This window comes from Vicia villosa, unplaced genomic scaffold, assembly GCF_029867415.1.
Source record: "Vicia villosa cultivar HV-30 ecotype Madison, WI unplaced genomic scaffold, Vvil1.0 ctg.001948F_1_1, whole genome shotgun sequence".
NCBI classification, from domain to species: domain Eukaryota; kingdom Viridiplantae; phylum Streptophyta; class Magnoliopsida; order Fabales; family Fabaceae; genus Vicia; species Vicia villosa.
Window position 1 is genome coordinate 42,601 of NW_026705786.1, and position 14,318 is coordinate 56,918.

Below are 14,318 nucleotides of genomic sequence, written 5' to 3' on the forward strand. Positions count from 1 at the left end.
TATTTTGTAGCAGTCATCAAACTTGGTTAATGCAGTGTAAAAACTTGGTTAATGCAGTAATGAAGTTTGTTAATGCATGTCCTGGTATTAAAAATAAACGTTCGTACATGAATAGTATTCGTCCGTACATGAACAGTGTTGTCCGTACATACGGTGTAGGTGTAAGATTTGGTGTAAGAATAACATTTCTGAAAAATGAATTAGACCGTATAGAAATATAGAAAAATGTTAATCTTACACCAAATGTCAATGTTACACTAAACACATATACTACATCATATTTCACTATTCACCGATACGGTAAAAATATTATAATAATAAATACTTTTTTTAGATTAAGATTAACCAACTTCACAACTTCATTAACCAACATTTTATATTTCATTAATCAACTTTATTTTACTACTAAAAATTATTTTTAATTTTTTGAGGTTTATTAATCAATTTTGTAACTTCTTTAACCAACATTTTACTTTTTATTAACCAACTTTATTTTACTACTAAAAACTATTTTTAATATCTGAGCATTTATTAACCAACTTCATTACTTCATTAACCAATTTTTTACTTTTCATTAACCAATTTGTTTTACTACTAAAATATTTTTAATATTTGGGCATTTATTAACCAACATCATCACTTTATTAACCAACTTTTATATTTTATTAACCAATTTTGTTTAACAACTAAAAGTCATTGTTCATGCACAGTTCACAAGCATTATTCACGTGTGTCACCGTTCATGTAATGTTCACATTAGTGTTCATAAATATATTATTTTATTTTTTAAAAATATTATTCACCGTATTTATACAGTGAACAGTACATACTGTGTGAGTATTTGGTGTAAGAAATGGGTGTAAGCATAGCATTGCTGATTACATATAAGTAGGGGTGTCAAAACAGGTCGAACCCGTAAAGTCGTTTTGTTTGACCCATTATTTTTGGCAGATCTAGTCGAGGTTTTCAATTCGATGCCTTAAGTTAGTCTGCCCCTCCTAAAGTCGTTCTTATTTGTAAAAAAATTGAACATACATTCTATCTTATATAAATATAATCTTATCTCTTCCTTCCAAAACTATGTTTCTTCAACTTGTAACTTCAATAGGAAAGTCTCAACTTAATATTTATATGGAGGGGTCTAGCTTGGATTCTTGAAAACTATCATGACTTGAATGTTCTTCAATGGTGAAAGGAGAATAAGTATCAGTTTAAATATTTATCTTGGCGAAATACTCATTTTGGTCCCTTAACTATAGGTCATGGTTCACTTTGGTCTCTTATCTTTTTTTCATGCCAAATTGGTCCCTTATTTTTTAAAACGATGCAAACAAGTCCCTTCTGTCAACTCCGTTAGTCAAAGTCTGTTAAAAATCTACGTGGCACATTTGACCAACTGTTTTGACAGAGTTAGCGTCGGAAAAACCGACGCTAAAACTATTTTTGGATTTTAATTATTTTTCATCTCCTTCCCCAAATTTTTCTACATTTAATTTTTGATGGCTCATTTGCAGATCTACCCCTACGAAATTAACACGTGAAAGATCTTCTTACCATGACCAATCAAATAACATGATTCATGATCATGTATTTCCATATACACTTTCTACACTATTTTCTTATTCTCCTCTAAGATTTCCATATGAACAGATTTTCACTGTAACAGGACGGAGTCATCCACAATCAACGACGCGGCATCATGTAAATTCGCTACTGTCGTCTCTTCCTCTGAATTGTGGTTTGTTAGGGATCCTCATTTCGCAACATTGTGTTTGTGCATTTACAAACTTCAATCTTAATGTTGTTTCTATTGTTTATGATTTGGGGGGAAAGTAAGATTTTAGAATGAGATGAAAAATTAGTGTAGAAACTATAATTTCCAACATTACCTTATCACTCCAACTTTCTTCTGCAAATGATGTGGAAGATTAAAGAAAGAGGGCAAAGGGTACTGTAAGAAGAGAGGGAGGTGGATGCGATAATATGATGGCGATGGTGTGTTGCACGACTCGGCCCTGCATCTGGATCAGAGAAGAAGAGGATTAGAGATAGAATGGGAAACGGTGTCGAAGGAGGAAGGTGACTCTGAATTATCTCAATAGTCATAACCACCAAAAAACTAATTCCCCTGTCTCTTTTATTAATTAATTATTTAGATAATGAAAATGAATTAAAGACATAAAAATTGGAATAAAAATAGAAACAATATCTGAAATAAAAAGATTTGGTGAATCTTATATGCATTGGATCAATATCCATGGGCCATCACTGATTTGCTAGATCTGCAAATGAGTCATTAGAAATTAAAATGCAAAAAATTTGGGGAAGGAGATGAACACTAATTAAAAGGGTTAAATAAGTTTTTGGTCCATATAAATATTGCAGTTTCATTTTTAGTCCCTCTTGGGTTTTGGCAACGGTTTTAGCTGGTTTTGGCAACGGTTTCTTTGTAAAAACTGTTGCCTAAAGGCAAGGAGGGACTAAAAATGAAAACTGAATATTTATAGGGACCAAAAACTTATTTAACCCTAATTTAAATCCTGAAATAGTTTTAGCGTCGGTTTTTCCGATGCTAACTTTGTCACAATAGTTGGTCAAATGTGCCACGTAGATTTTTAACAGAGTTTGAATAATGGAGTTGACGGAAGGGACTTGTTTGCATCGTTTGAAAATTAAGGGACTAATTTGGCACGGAAAAAAGATAAGGGACCAAAGTGAACCATGGCCTATAGTTAAGGGACCAAAATGAGTATTTTTCCATTTATCTTTAATGGCTCATGATTTGTTTGGGATTCTTGTCACTATTGTTGCATTTGCATCGGCTATTAGCATTGGTTATATCATTCTTAACAAGTATAATAGTTGTTTATTGTCAAAAATGGGGAGGCTTTGATTTGCACTCGCAATTGGTTTCACAATTTTAATTGATCTATTTCATTTATACGTGGTTTGTTTGGCTACATAAAATATATGGTTGTGAATTTTTTGTATTTTATTTTATGTAGTTGTAGTGGATGACGATCAAGAGAAAGATGGTGGGAGGTTCCAGCTAATTGTTATGACATCAACCAAAACTGCATATGTTTACGACATAGATGATGATTGATGAAGTGTTTATCATGGAGTTTTGAAATTGGTTTTTTGCAACTAGTTTTTGGTTGTCTTTGTTTAGCTTGTGCAAGTTTATTTTGTAAGAACAAGATTTGGTTTTGCATCTGGATTTTAGTTTTGATGATAACAATACATTGTTTCTTAGAGAATATTTTTGTACCCAAATGATTTTGTCTAGTGTGTAGATGAATCCTCACTTTGAAGAAGTGACGTGTGACGTTATCAGTTTCTGTACTCAATACATTCTAAAGAGATATCAAAGTGCGCGTTACAAGTAAAAGTCAAGTTCCAGAATGCTCTTTGACAACCCTTTTGAAAGAATGCTCATCAAATGGCTTTTTACTTTGACTATGATAAAGGAGCTTCCTTCCATTCTTTAACAATAGAAATTTGTAAAGGCTTAACATGCCTCAGAGAATAGAGGAAAGATGCAGCAACAATTGCATTCCTCCATATCTGTAATTTCTATAACTCCTTAATAGTGCAAGTTCCAATCCCACTGCTTATGTTATAAATATGATTTTCTTTAAACATAACAGTAAGTTGTTCCTTGTTGTCCATTTTCTCCAGAGTAACAACCTTCCCTTCCAACAAATTCTTGATTAGTTCGCTATAACTATCAAGATTCTTGTTCCAGCCATTTTGAATGAGGTATTTGATAACATTCAAATCTGCACAGTGTAATATCAAGACATCATGTTTGACATTAAAATCCTTCAACATCTGTTTCATCCTTATTAGTTAAGAGAAATTTTCTCTTGTTTCCCTAAGTACAACTTCAACAGTACACCAAGAAGCACATACTTGTTTCTTATTGATCCATAAAAACATACTATTCCTCAAGGAAAAAAATTCATCAGCAATTGATACTTTCTCATTAAATGCAGTGATGTCCCATTCATTAGGGTGTCTTTTAATCAATTCCTTTGAGTATTTTATCTGTTATTTAGTAGAAAGACCTTTGTTGGATTGAGAGCTTACTAATTCAGTGCTTATGAATTCAAAAATTTCCTTCCTTACTGCTTCTCCAGTCTGTACACAAGATGTTCCAACATTATCTTTGACATCTATCTTCTCTTCAGTAATTGAATCATCAATCACCATAATAATGAGTTCCATTATAACTCTAGTTCTAGAGTGAAATACTCTATAAGCTCTGTTGTGAGAAGAGTAGCCCAGAAATATCCCTTCATCTTTTATGGAATCTTTGTCAGTTAAGATACAACATTTACTTCCAAAAATATGAAAATATTTTACTGAGGGCTTCCTTCCTTTCCATAACTCATAGAGAGTGGTTAAAGTATCTCCTTTCAAAAGAGACCTTGTTATGAATATAGCATGCAGTATTCATAGCTTCATCTCAAAACTCCAATGGCAATTGCTTAGCATGAAGCATGACTCTAGCTGTTTCTTGTATAGCTCTAGTCTTTTGCTCAACAATTCCATTTTGCAGAGAAGAGAATTCATGACTAATACCTTCAGAATCACAAAATTCAGAGAATTTTGCATCCTCAAACTCTTTGTCATGGTCACTTATAACTTTGATAATCACACCATTCTTCTCCTCTTGAATACTTTGACAAATCTTTGAAAACTTCAAAGGTGTCTGATTTTTTTAAAGAAATTTCATCCATGTATTCCAAGAAAAGTCATCTATAATCACATAGACATACCTCTTTCCTCCTAATCTTTCTATCTACATGGGTCCCATTAAGTCCATGTGAAGAAGTTCCGGCGCAAAGGAAGTAGTCTGATGTTGCAACATTAGGTGTGACATCATCATTTACTTCTTAATTTCACACTCGTCACAAACTTTCCCTTATACAATCTTGAGCTCTGGAATTCCTCCAATGGCTATTTCAAATATGATTTCCTCCATTCTTTTGAGATGAAGGTGTCCAAGTTTCTGGTGCCATAGTTTCACTTCTTCCTCATTGGTTATTGAACATGTGGAAGAGTAAGCAATTATTTGAGATTCCCATAAGTAACAGTTGTCTTTAGACCTTATGCCCTTCATAAGAATAACATCTTTCTCATATTTGACTAAACATTCTGATTTGGAGAAATTTACAAACAACCCTTGATCATATGGTTGACTAATGCTAATAAGATTAACATATAGTCTTTTCACAAGAAGAACATCTTCTAAATTTGGAGAACTAACACACATCAATTTTATTACTCCTTTAATTTCTCCTTTAAACTCACCACCAAATCTGAAAACACCTGTGGGGTGACATCCGATATCCACAAACAATTTCTGAACCCTGTCATACGTCTAGAGCATCCAGTACCAGTCTTCTCTATTTGAATTTCTAAATGAGGTATGAGCTATAAGATTAACATCTCTTTCTTTAGCATTTATATTTTTGATAACTTGACTAGCCTTAAAATGAGTTGAAGACTTTTGATCTCCAAACAATTTATAACAAAAAGAATTAATATGACCATACTCACCACAATAATGACATCTCCAAGTTGAAGAATTAGAATTTGTTGGACTTTCATTAAGTCTGCTAATATGTTGGAAAATGTGTTTGGACATGTTGATCATTCTTTTCTTTTCAGCGGGAAATAACTTTTCTATATATATTTTGTTTTGTTGGTTATCAAATGAATGATTAACCTCTGTATCTTCAGCTTCTTTCATTACATCAGCTCCATTTTTCATCTTTTTCAAAGATTTTGTCAAGTTGTAAAGCTTGGAATTTAAGAGAGTTACCTCACTTTAAAGATGAGAGACAATAAATAGAAGCTTCTTCTTTTCATTCTCCAATTCAGCTATGATCTTTCTCTGTTCTTCTTCTTTCTTAAGACTTTCCTCACACCTGTCACAAGTATCCTTATAGGAAACATCCAGATCTTTTTAGATATCATTCTCATAACAATATTCTACTTCATATGCCCATCTACCAGAAACAGCCATCACTAGTTTGGAAGTCTAATTTTTAGAATCATCTTCTGACTCATCATCATCATACCAAGATATAATAAAGCCCTTTTCTGCTTGAGAAAAGTGGGACTTTCTGGTCTAATGTGACCAAAACCGTTACACTCATAACATTAAACACCTTTGCTTTGATTGTACTTCTCTTTATGTCTGGTATTTTTTCGAGAATCATTATCATTCCTAAAGTTAGATGAGATGTTCTTGAGATCTGGTCTTCCTCTTCTATCCATTCTCTTCAGAATTCTATTTAATTGCTTCCCAAGTAACACAATGGTATTGGACAGTTCTTCCTCATTATCTAGATTAGCTTTATCTATTTCATCTTCAACATTGGATACAAAAGTTATGATCTTATTCTTTTTCTCAGACTCGTCACTAATAGCCAATTCAAAAGTTTGAAGTGAGCCAACAAGTTCATCAACCCTCATAGTGCTGATGTCACGAGCTTCTTCAATGGGTGTCACCTTCATGTCAAATTTTCTAGGTAGAGACCTAGGAATTTTTCTTAAAAGCCTTTCTTCTGACATCTTTTCTCCTAAGGCACTAGATGCATTTTCTAATTCAAGAACATTCATATGATAATCCTGGATGGTTTCATCATCATTCGTCTTCATATTTTCAAATTTAGAAGTGAGAAGCTGAAGTCTAGACATCTTCACTTTAGATGTGCCTTCATGAGTTATTCTGTGGATTTTCCATGCATTCTTGGCTACAGTACATGTATTAATCAACCTGGAAACATTATTATCTACTCCATTAATAGAGAATTCAAATCCTTGGAATTTCCAAGAGCTAACTTATCATCCTCATCAGACTAATCTTACTCTGTCTTCAAGGACACATTCCCATATTTTTCCTTCACAACATGGTGATCCCATCCTTTCAAAACAACCTTCCAAGCTTTGTTGTCCATGTATTTCAGAAACGCCACAATTCTGACCTTCCACTAGTCATAATTTGACCCATCTAATAGAGGTGGTTTGTTGTTGTATCCTCCTTCCTTATCCATAATACCAAAAAATATTTCCCTGGAGCTCACCCATTAAACAGAATAGGGTGTCTGGTCTGATGCCAATTGAAAGTCTGGCACTTGCAATACAAATGTTAAGACAAATGTTATAATATCACCTGCTGACAGAAAACACTTTTACTAAAATAGAAACTATGGAGAAATAAATTGCAAAAGGTAAAAGAACACAATCAACTGTTAACCTAGTTCGGTGCAACATCACCTACTCTTGGGGCTACCAAGCTAGGAAGAAATCCATTATGATAATATAAGTTCAAACCCTAAACAGTTCTAATTTACAACTTCTCGCCTAATCACTACCTTGTGTGACTTTTACCTTTAACCCTCTAGATATGAGACCCCCATTTCACTTCCTACAAACAATCTCCTCAATGATAAAACTAGTCACAAATTGTGACAAAAACCAAAGAACCAAATTGAATATTACACTTCCAATAAACAATACTTAGTCTTACTTAAAAGCTTTAACTAAGAACAATACTCAACTCTTTGCTTAAAAGCTCATGAGTGAGAACAATCAATCTACCTCAATATATCATAAGATTCAAGAGTGACATACAAATAGAACACAAAACCTTAAAAGACTCCCAAAACCCTAAACCCTTATTTTTCTCCCACTATTTCTTGTTGTGAATTCTTGCTATTTTAGGTTTATAAAGTCCTTATTTACAGACTCTTGAAGTATGGGCTTGGACTCTTGAAACAAATCCAATATTCTCATTTTCATTCAACTACAAGATCTTTACACAAAAATAGAAACAAATTAAATCAAATCAAATTTTCTTCAAAAGTCTCCAAGATCCTTTTTAGGAAACCAAATCAAATATGCACTGTCCCTAAAATATCTTTGATTGGTTGCGCGTATATGAGTACTAGAATCTTCTAGAATATCATACTTTTTAATCAAATCTTCAAGGAACTAAACTAGTTGTATTATCAAGATGTTACAAAATCTTGCTCATCATCAGATAAGAACCATATTTTAGAAAAATTTATGTCAACCATAAAACCATTGATCTAACACTATCTAAATATTTAACGGTGACTTCAGGTGAGAACTTCACACGATAACCTCTTACATAGACCTTACTAAATTATTTATTCCCTTCCATATTCCATTCATTGGATAGGTTAATAATCAATTCCTTGACCAGCTTCTCATAATAAGGTCCAATGTCTGATTTAGGCTTCATTAGACCATCATTCTTCAGCAAATTTATGATCTCTTGACAATCAAGAGCATCTTTTCTTATCTCTCTTTCAAGATCAATTCATCTTTGGAACACATACTTCTACTTCTGCACATTTCATTTAGAGTGGAAAGAAACATTGTTGTCGCTACCGCGAAAATCAACAGAGTCGCCACTAACATATTTATCCTGAAAAGGAAGGGAATGCCAGCAAACCACAAAACAAAACAACGGTCTCACGACCATAGAAAAGGGTAACGGAGCCGGTTACGCGAGGGAAGGTATAAGCACCCCTCGCGCCCATCATACTCGATGGTATCCACGCTTGTGTCTAAAACTATGGGTGTGTAGGCAAACTGCGCTAATCTGGACTAAAATGCATGCAAAATGTAGGGAAAATAAAGAGTTATACTCGCACGGGCCCTACCCCACTGCCTATGTATCCTTTTTGAGGAATCAGAGGTACCGTAGCTCGGCTTACTAGTTTTTATTTGTTTTGTGTTTTTTAGGTGAACGAGTTACATTCGCACTCCGCTGCTCGACCTTTGGAGACTTATGCTGGGAATGAAGCGGAAATAACAAGCTCTTAAGAAAAGAAAATCAAAGAGTGTGGTTTGTGTTTTAAAGAATGCATGAGGAAAACCTAAGCTAAGGGGGAAAGCTTGCTACCTATGTTATCATACAAAGGGTACAAGTCTAAACTAAGCTAACAACCTATGGGGGAAAACAAAAACAACACATAAGAATATCACACAAACGAGCTCCGCTCGTAAAGCAAACAAAACCTCTGGCGCAGGCTGAGTAGTAGAAAAGCGGTCCCGCCATAGCCAAGGGGAGCGTATCACCCGAGTCAACTAAGAATTAGACCTCGCGAAAATGATCGGGCCATAGACAAGAGGAGCGAATCCCTCTCAGCAACCAAGCCCGCACAGATCTAAAAGGAAAATGGTGTGTGCGTACATCGGGCATCAACTTCTGTAACACCCCGTATATTTTAATTTTTAATTTAAATGGAAATTTAATTAATAATTAGAATTATTGGTGACTTGTAGGATTTAATTGGAAAAGGATGGTTTATGGTGTTGGGCCATGTGTGATGTTAAGGAATGAAGGGGTGTTATGTTAGTAAAGGTCTTATTCCAATTAAAGTTTATTTTATAAAATAATAAGAATTGGGAATAAGGGAAAGGAACGTGAAAAGCAGAGCAGAGGAGATGAGGGATTGGAAAGCTGGTACGTGAAGAGGAGCAATGGAAGGAGAGACCAATCAAGAACTCTTGGCTAAGGTAAGGGGGGACTCTCCAGTTATCATCTATTATCGTGTTCTTAGATAATAATATTGATTAGGGATGTTGTTGAGTCAATTGGATTATATGTCGGGTTTAGGGAGGTTATGAATTGATGAAAATTGCATGGATTATTGATTGATTATGTGTTGTTTTGATGTGTGATGATGAATAATGATGCAATTGATGATTAACTGCCTGTATATGATGTTTAGAGTCAGTTTTGGACTCAAATTGGGTGAGATCGCAGGATCTGACGCAGACCTGAAAGTCTGTAAAATCGCCAGTTCGCGCCGCGTGCATAGGTTGGCGCCGCGAAGGCGTACTTGTTTTCTCGCATCGCGCCGCGTGCATAGGTTGGCACCACGAACGTGTTTGTGTGCTTCAGGTCGCGCCGCGAACTTCGGTTGCGCCGCGTGCTGTAGCGTTAGTTGTTTTCTTTGAAAAGTTAAATGATGTGTAACTTTCGAACCGTAGGTCCGTTTTTAGTGCCGTTTCGAGCACGATAAATCTTACGAGATAGTCTACGTGTTTGAATGATGGAATGAGGTGTGAATCCAATTATTTTTAAATATGATTTTATTTCTTGGTGAATGATGTGTTGTACATATATGTGATGAGATGTGTTAAATACATGCTATGTTGAAATATTAATCATGTGACGATTTGTTTAATTGGATGATGTATTGTTGACATATATGATGAAATGTGACAATATAAGATGTTGTTTTGAAAACATTACGATGTGAAGATTGTTGAGAATTATATGGTGATGATTGATGATTTGTGAATATTAATATGCTGTTAATATTAATATGTTGATTGTGGTGAATGTATGTGAATGATTGAATGATGCTTGGACATGTACATACTTGTTTGTGATGATATTGGTGAGATGAAATGAGACGATGTTAAGCATCGGATCGGTGATGATATAAGTATGTGATATGTGTGCATTCATTCATAAATCATTTACATTGGATCCCGTTGATGAGTGGATCGTTGGTGGCTAATTCCCATTATGCGGAGATTAGTAAGCAGTCATCGTGTGCCCATGGGGGTGTGAGCGATGAGGTTAGTCGTGTGCCCATGTGGGGTGGGAGCGACTTGAAGGGCAGTATCGCAGAGAGAAGTCCTGTGAATATGATTCACGAATTTTGGTACCACATGCATAGTGTCAGTTCATACATATGCATACTTTTATAACATGATTGGAAGTATTCCAGTGTTATAGATATTGATGATGTGTTGGTTACGTGTTTTGTTGAATTAATGTTTAGTATGATTGTCTGTTTGAAAGATGTGTTCTGTTGGCCTTGTGTAAATGATGGATGTTCCTGATAATCTGAATGTGATGCAATTGGGTGAATGATATAACTATGATCTGTTGTTATTTAAGATGCAATAACATTTGTTAACTGTGATGAGACTCACCCTTACTGTTGACATTTTCAGATTGAGGATAGCTGCTTTCGACTTGGTGAGGATTAGCTCATAAGTCAGTTTAGTTGTTGTGTCGGTGTCATGCTCTGATAGATGTAACACTGGGGACGCGATGTTTTGAGTTTCGATTATAACTCTATTGTTTATCTTATTTGAAGTCTGATACATTAACAATGTAATGTTGACTTGATGATTTGATTCCGCTGTGTAAACATGATTTTTATCTAATGAGTTATAATTTCAGATGTTTCAGTGAATGCATGACATATGCCGAACGTGTGTTTTCTCTTATTTTCGAATTGTGACACCCTTTGCATGTTTACTCTGATTTAATTTTGTTAATTGCCGTGGGGTATTAGAGGGGTGTTACAATAGTGGTATCAGAGCAGGTCGGTCCGTCCGGCCAATTGTTGAGTCAGTTGAGTTGCGCGACAGTTGTATATTGTCGGCATTTTATTCCTTGGTACGCGACATGTGAGTGAATCACTGTCGGTACTTGGTTGTTTGTTGCAGGTGTTGGATTGAAACAAGTGGGGGAGAAGCTTCGCTTCTCGGTTATGTTTCAGTTGTAAGAAGATTGATTCAGTAGGCTGTTGTTGGCAACAGTGCGAGCGTTGTTGGAGTTTGTTGTTTCCCGAGTTGAAGGTGACATGGAATTAAGACCTCACTGGGAATTGAGTTGGAACATCTTGAAGGAAGATGATTAGAGGTAATTGACAGTTATTGTAAGAGAAGTAAATTGGAAAGTTGCGATGTGTCAGCTCTACTGGTGTACTGCGAAGATGTCGGTTGAGTAGCTTTACGTCTCGGAAGAGATTCAGCTGCAAGTTTGCAAAGAGGATTGCTGTCGTAATGTTCCAGAAATCGCACTTCGGCGATAGGATGTGTTGCTCAAGTCATAAGAATGTTTGGAAGTGAAGAGATACGATAAGGGGCTGTTTGGAATGTGATAGAGTTGAAGAGAATGAGTTTTGGAGAGAGATTTTCGTAAGCAAAACGCAGGAAAATTGCTGAATAGCTGCGGAACTTCGAAAATTCATAACTGGAGTTCTGGACATCCGAATTGAGTTCCGTTTGAAGCGTCGGAAAACTAACGAGATGAACTTTGTTATAAAAATAGTTGCAGCAGCTGTAACATATTTAATTGTGACAGGATGACGTTGGAAAGAGGTGAAGTTACGGTTACTCTTGTTCTTATAACTAGACTTGTTTATTGGTACTGCACGGGATGTCAGTGTCAGTGTTGAATGGATCGAAGGAATAATTAGAAGGTTTGTTGAGGAGTAATTTTAAGAATTGAATTTACCAATTGAGGAGTTTTGGATATATCGTATAGAGTGTCGCTGCATGATGCAAGTGTTGCATTTTTCGGGCAATGATTGGAAAATTCATATCTTGAGTTCCGAGTGTCGGATTAATGTGCCGTTTGAACCTACGAGGAGGAGGGATTGTGTTCTAATTTATGGAAGAGTTATAAATACAGTAGAGTGACCTATGAGGAGAGGTTCTGAAGTCGGTTATGGAAGCGTGAAACTTGTTGAATAAGAATGCCTACTACCGCGATTGTTTGAAACGACGTGGAGTAGAACATGTTGTTGATGAATAAGTCGACGAGATGTTCGGTCACAAAGATGATTTGAATACCGATGGATTTTAGTGAATGAGTAAATTAGTAGTAAAGGTGAAGTAAACTTTAGAACCCTTGGAAATCGTATTTGTGATGGCAAAGTAACGATAAGTATAAAAGAAGGATTGTAGAGAATTTCTAACATTTGTTGACGTGAGGAAGACTTTGTTGAGATTCCGAGTGGGATGATATTTGGACGTGAAGGATGTAATAGAATTTGGATTAAAACCACGAGTTATGAATGTTGTGCTATTGTGTTGCGTAAGAAGTCTTTAAAATGTCGGTGCTAATGATGAATGAGTTGGATTTAATTGGACACTTTAGAGACTTGAGTTAGTATGTGAAGGCACTCCTAATAGTGTTAGATTGAGTATGCTAGAAGATGACTAGTGGTATTCTTAACGAGATTAGAGAAGGTCAGAAAGATGATGTTGAGTTGATCGATAGGTTGACTTTGAATTACCAAAGTAAAGGCGGTGAATTCAGAATCGACGAAAACGATGTAATGAGGTTGAGTGATTGGATTTGTGTAATTGATGTTTTGAGCTTCAGAAGGATATTCTAGAAGGACACCGTAGTGAATTATTGGACTATAACGATGTTAATGAGTTTGGGTGCAAACTCGGAAAGGGACACTATTATGTAGTAACGACGGTTTATGCTTAAATATGATTTTCAACTAATATTGACAAATTTAGGACTTGATCACCCTAAATCTCTTGTTGGTAGTAGATGGAATCATATAGATGAGATGAGCTTGTTTTGTTACCTTAATGGTATAAGATGTGATGAATGCTAAGCCGTGAGGATAATCACTCACTATGTTGTGTGAACTTATGAAGAAGTGAATATGAAAGAGTGCAACATGGTGGATGATGACTTAAGACGGGTAATCAGAGTCGCGCAGCGAAAGTGTGATGTAGAGTAGTGTTATGAGTACTACTTGTGGCAAGTGAGGAATTAATATGTCGGAAGCCTACATAGAGAATGTGTCTTGATCTATATGTTGGATTTAGAATCCAGTGGATGTAAGGATGTCGTGTCGAAGAATTATAACTCTTTTGAATAATTGTCGAGATGATGAATATGTTATTACGGTTGTACGTAGTTAACGAGTATGTATTCGGCAAAATTAAAACGAAGAGTTGATACTATATGATGCTGTAATAATTTTGTGTTGTTATTAAGGTGATATTGTAAATTCCAGATATAATGAGTAATTACACTCTATGAAGGACGAGGTGGATTTAATTCTTAAAGAAGAGTGGGATTCAGTTTGAGCTATTATGTAAGCAATGGTATATCGAGGCTGATGAGTGTGATTATAACTACTTGTGCGTACTCGTTCCGATGGTGAGAATGTTTTAATAGATGAAGTAAATCAGGAATTTGTTTTTGAGTGTGAGTAAGTATTACTGAGTGGTAAATTGGTACCATGAATGAAGAAGAATGATTCTTGAAACGAATGAGTAAAGAGAGTCGGAATCGGGTAAAACTCAGAAATCTAATTTGTACAGATGATTGTGATGAGTAATCAGATTAGTGCGGAAAAGCGGAATGTAACGTGCTGGATAATTGATGGTGTGACTTGAGGGGAGTCAGATGGTTGGAATTCAATGGTATAGGAATATGAGTATTGAGTTTCTTAAAGGAAGCGGTTGGTGAAAAGTGTAAGTATTAT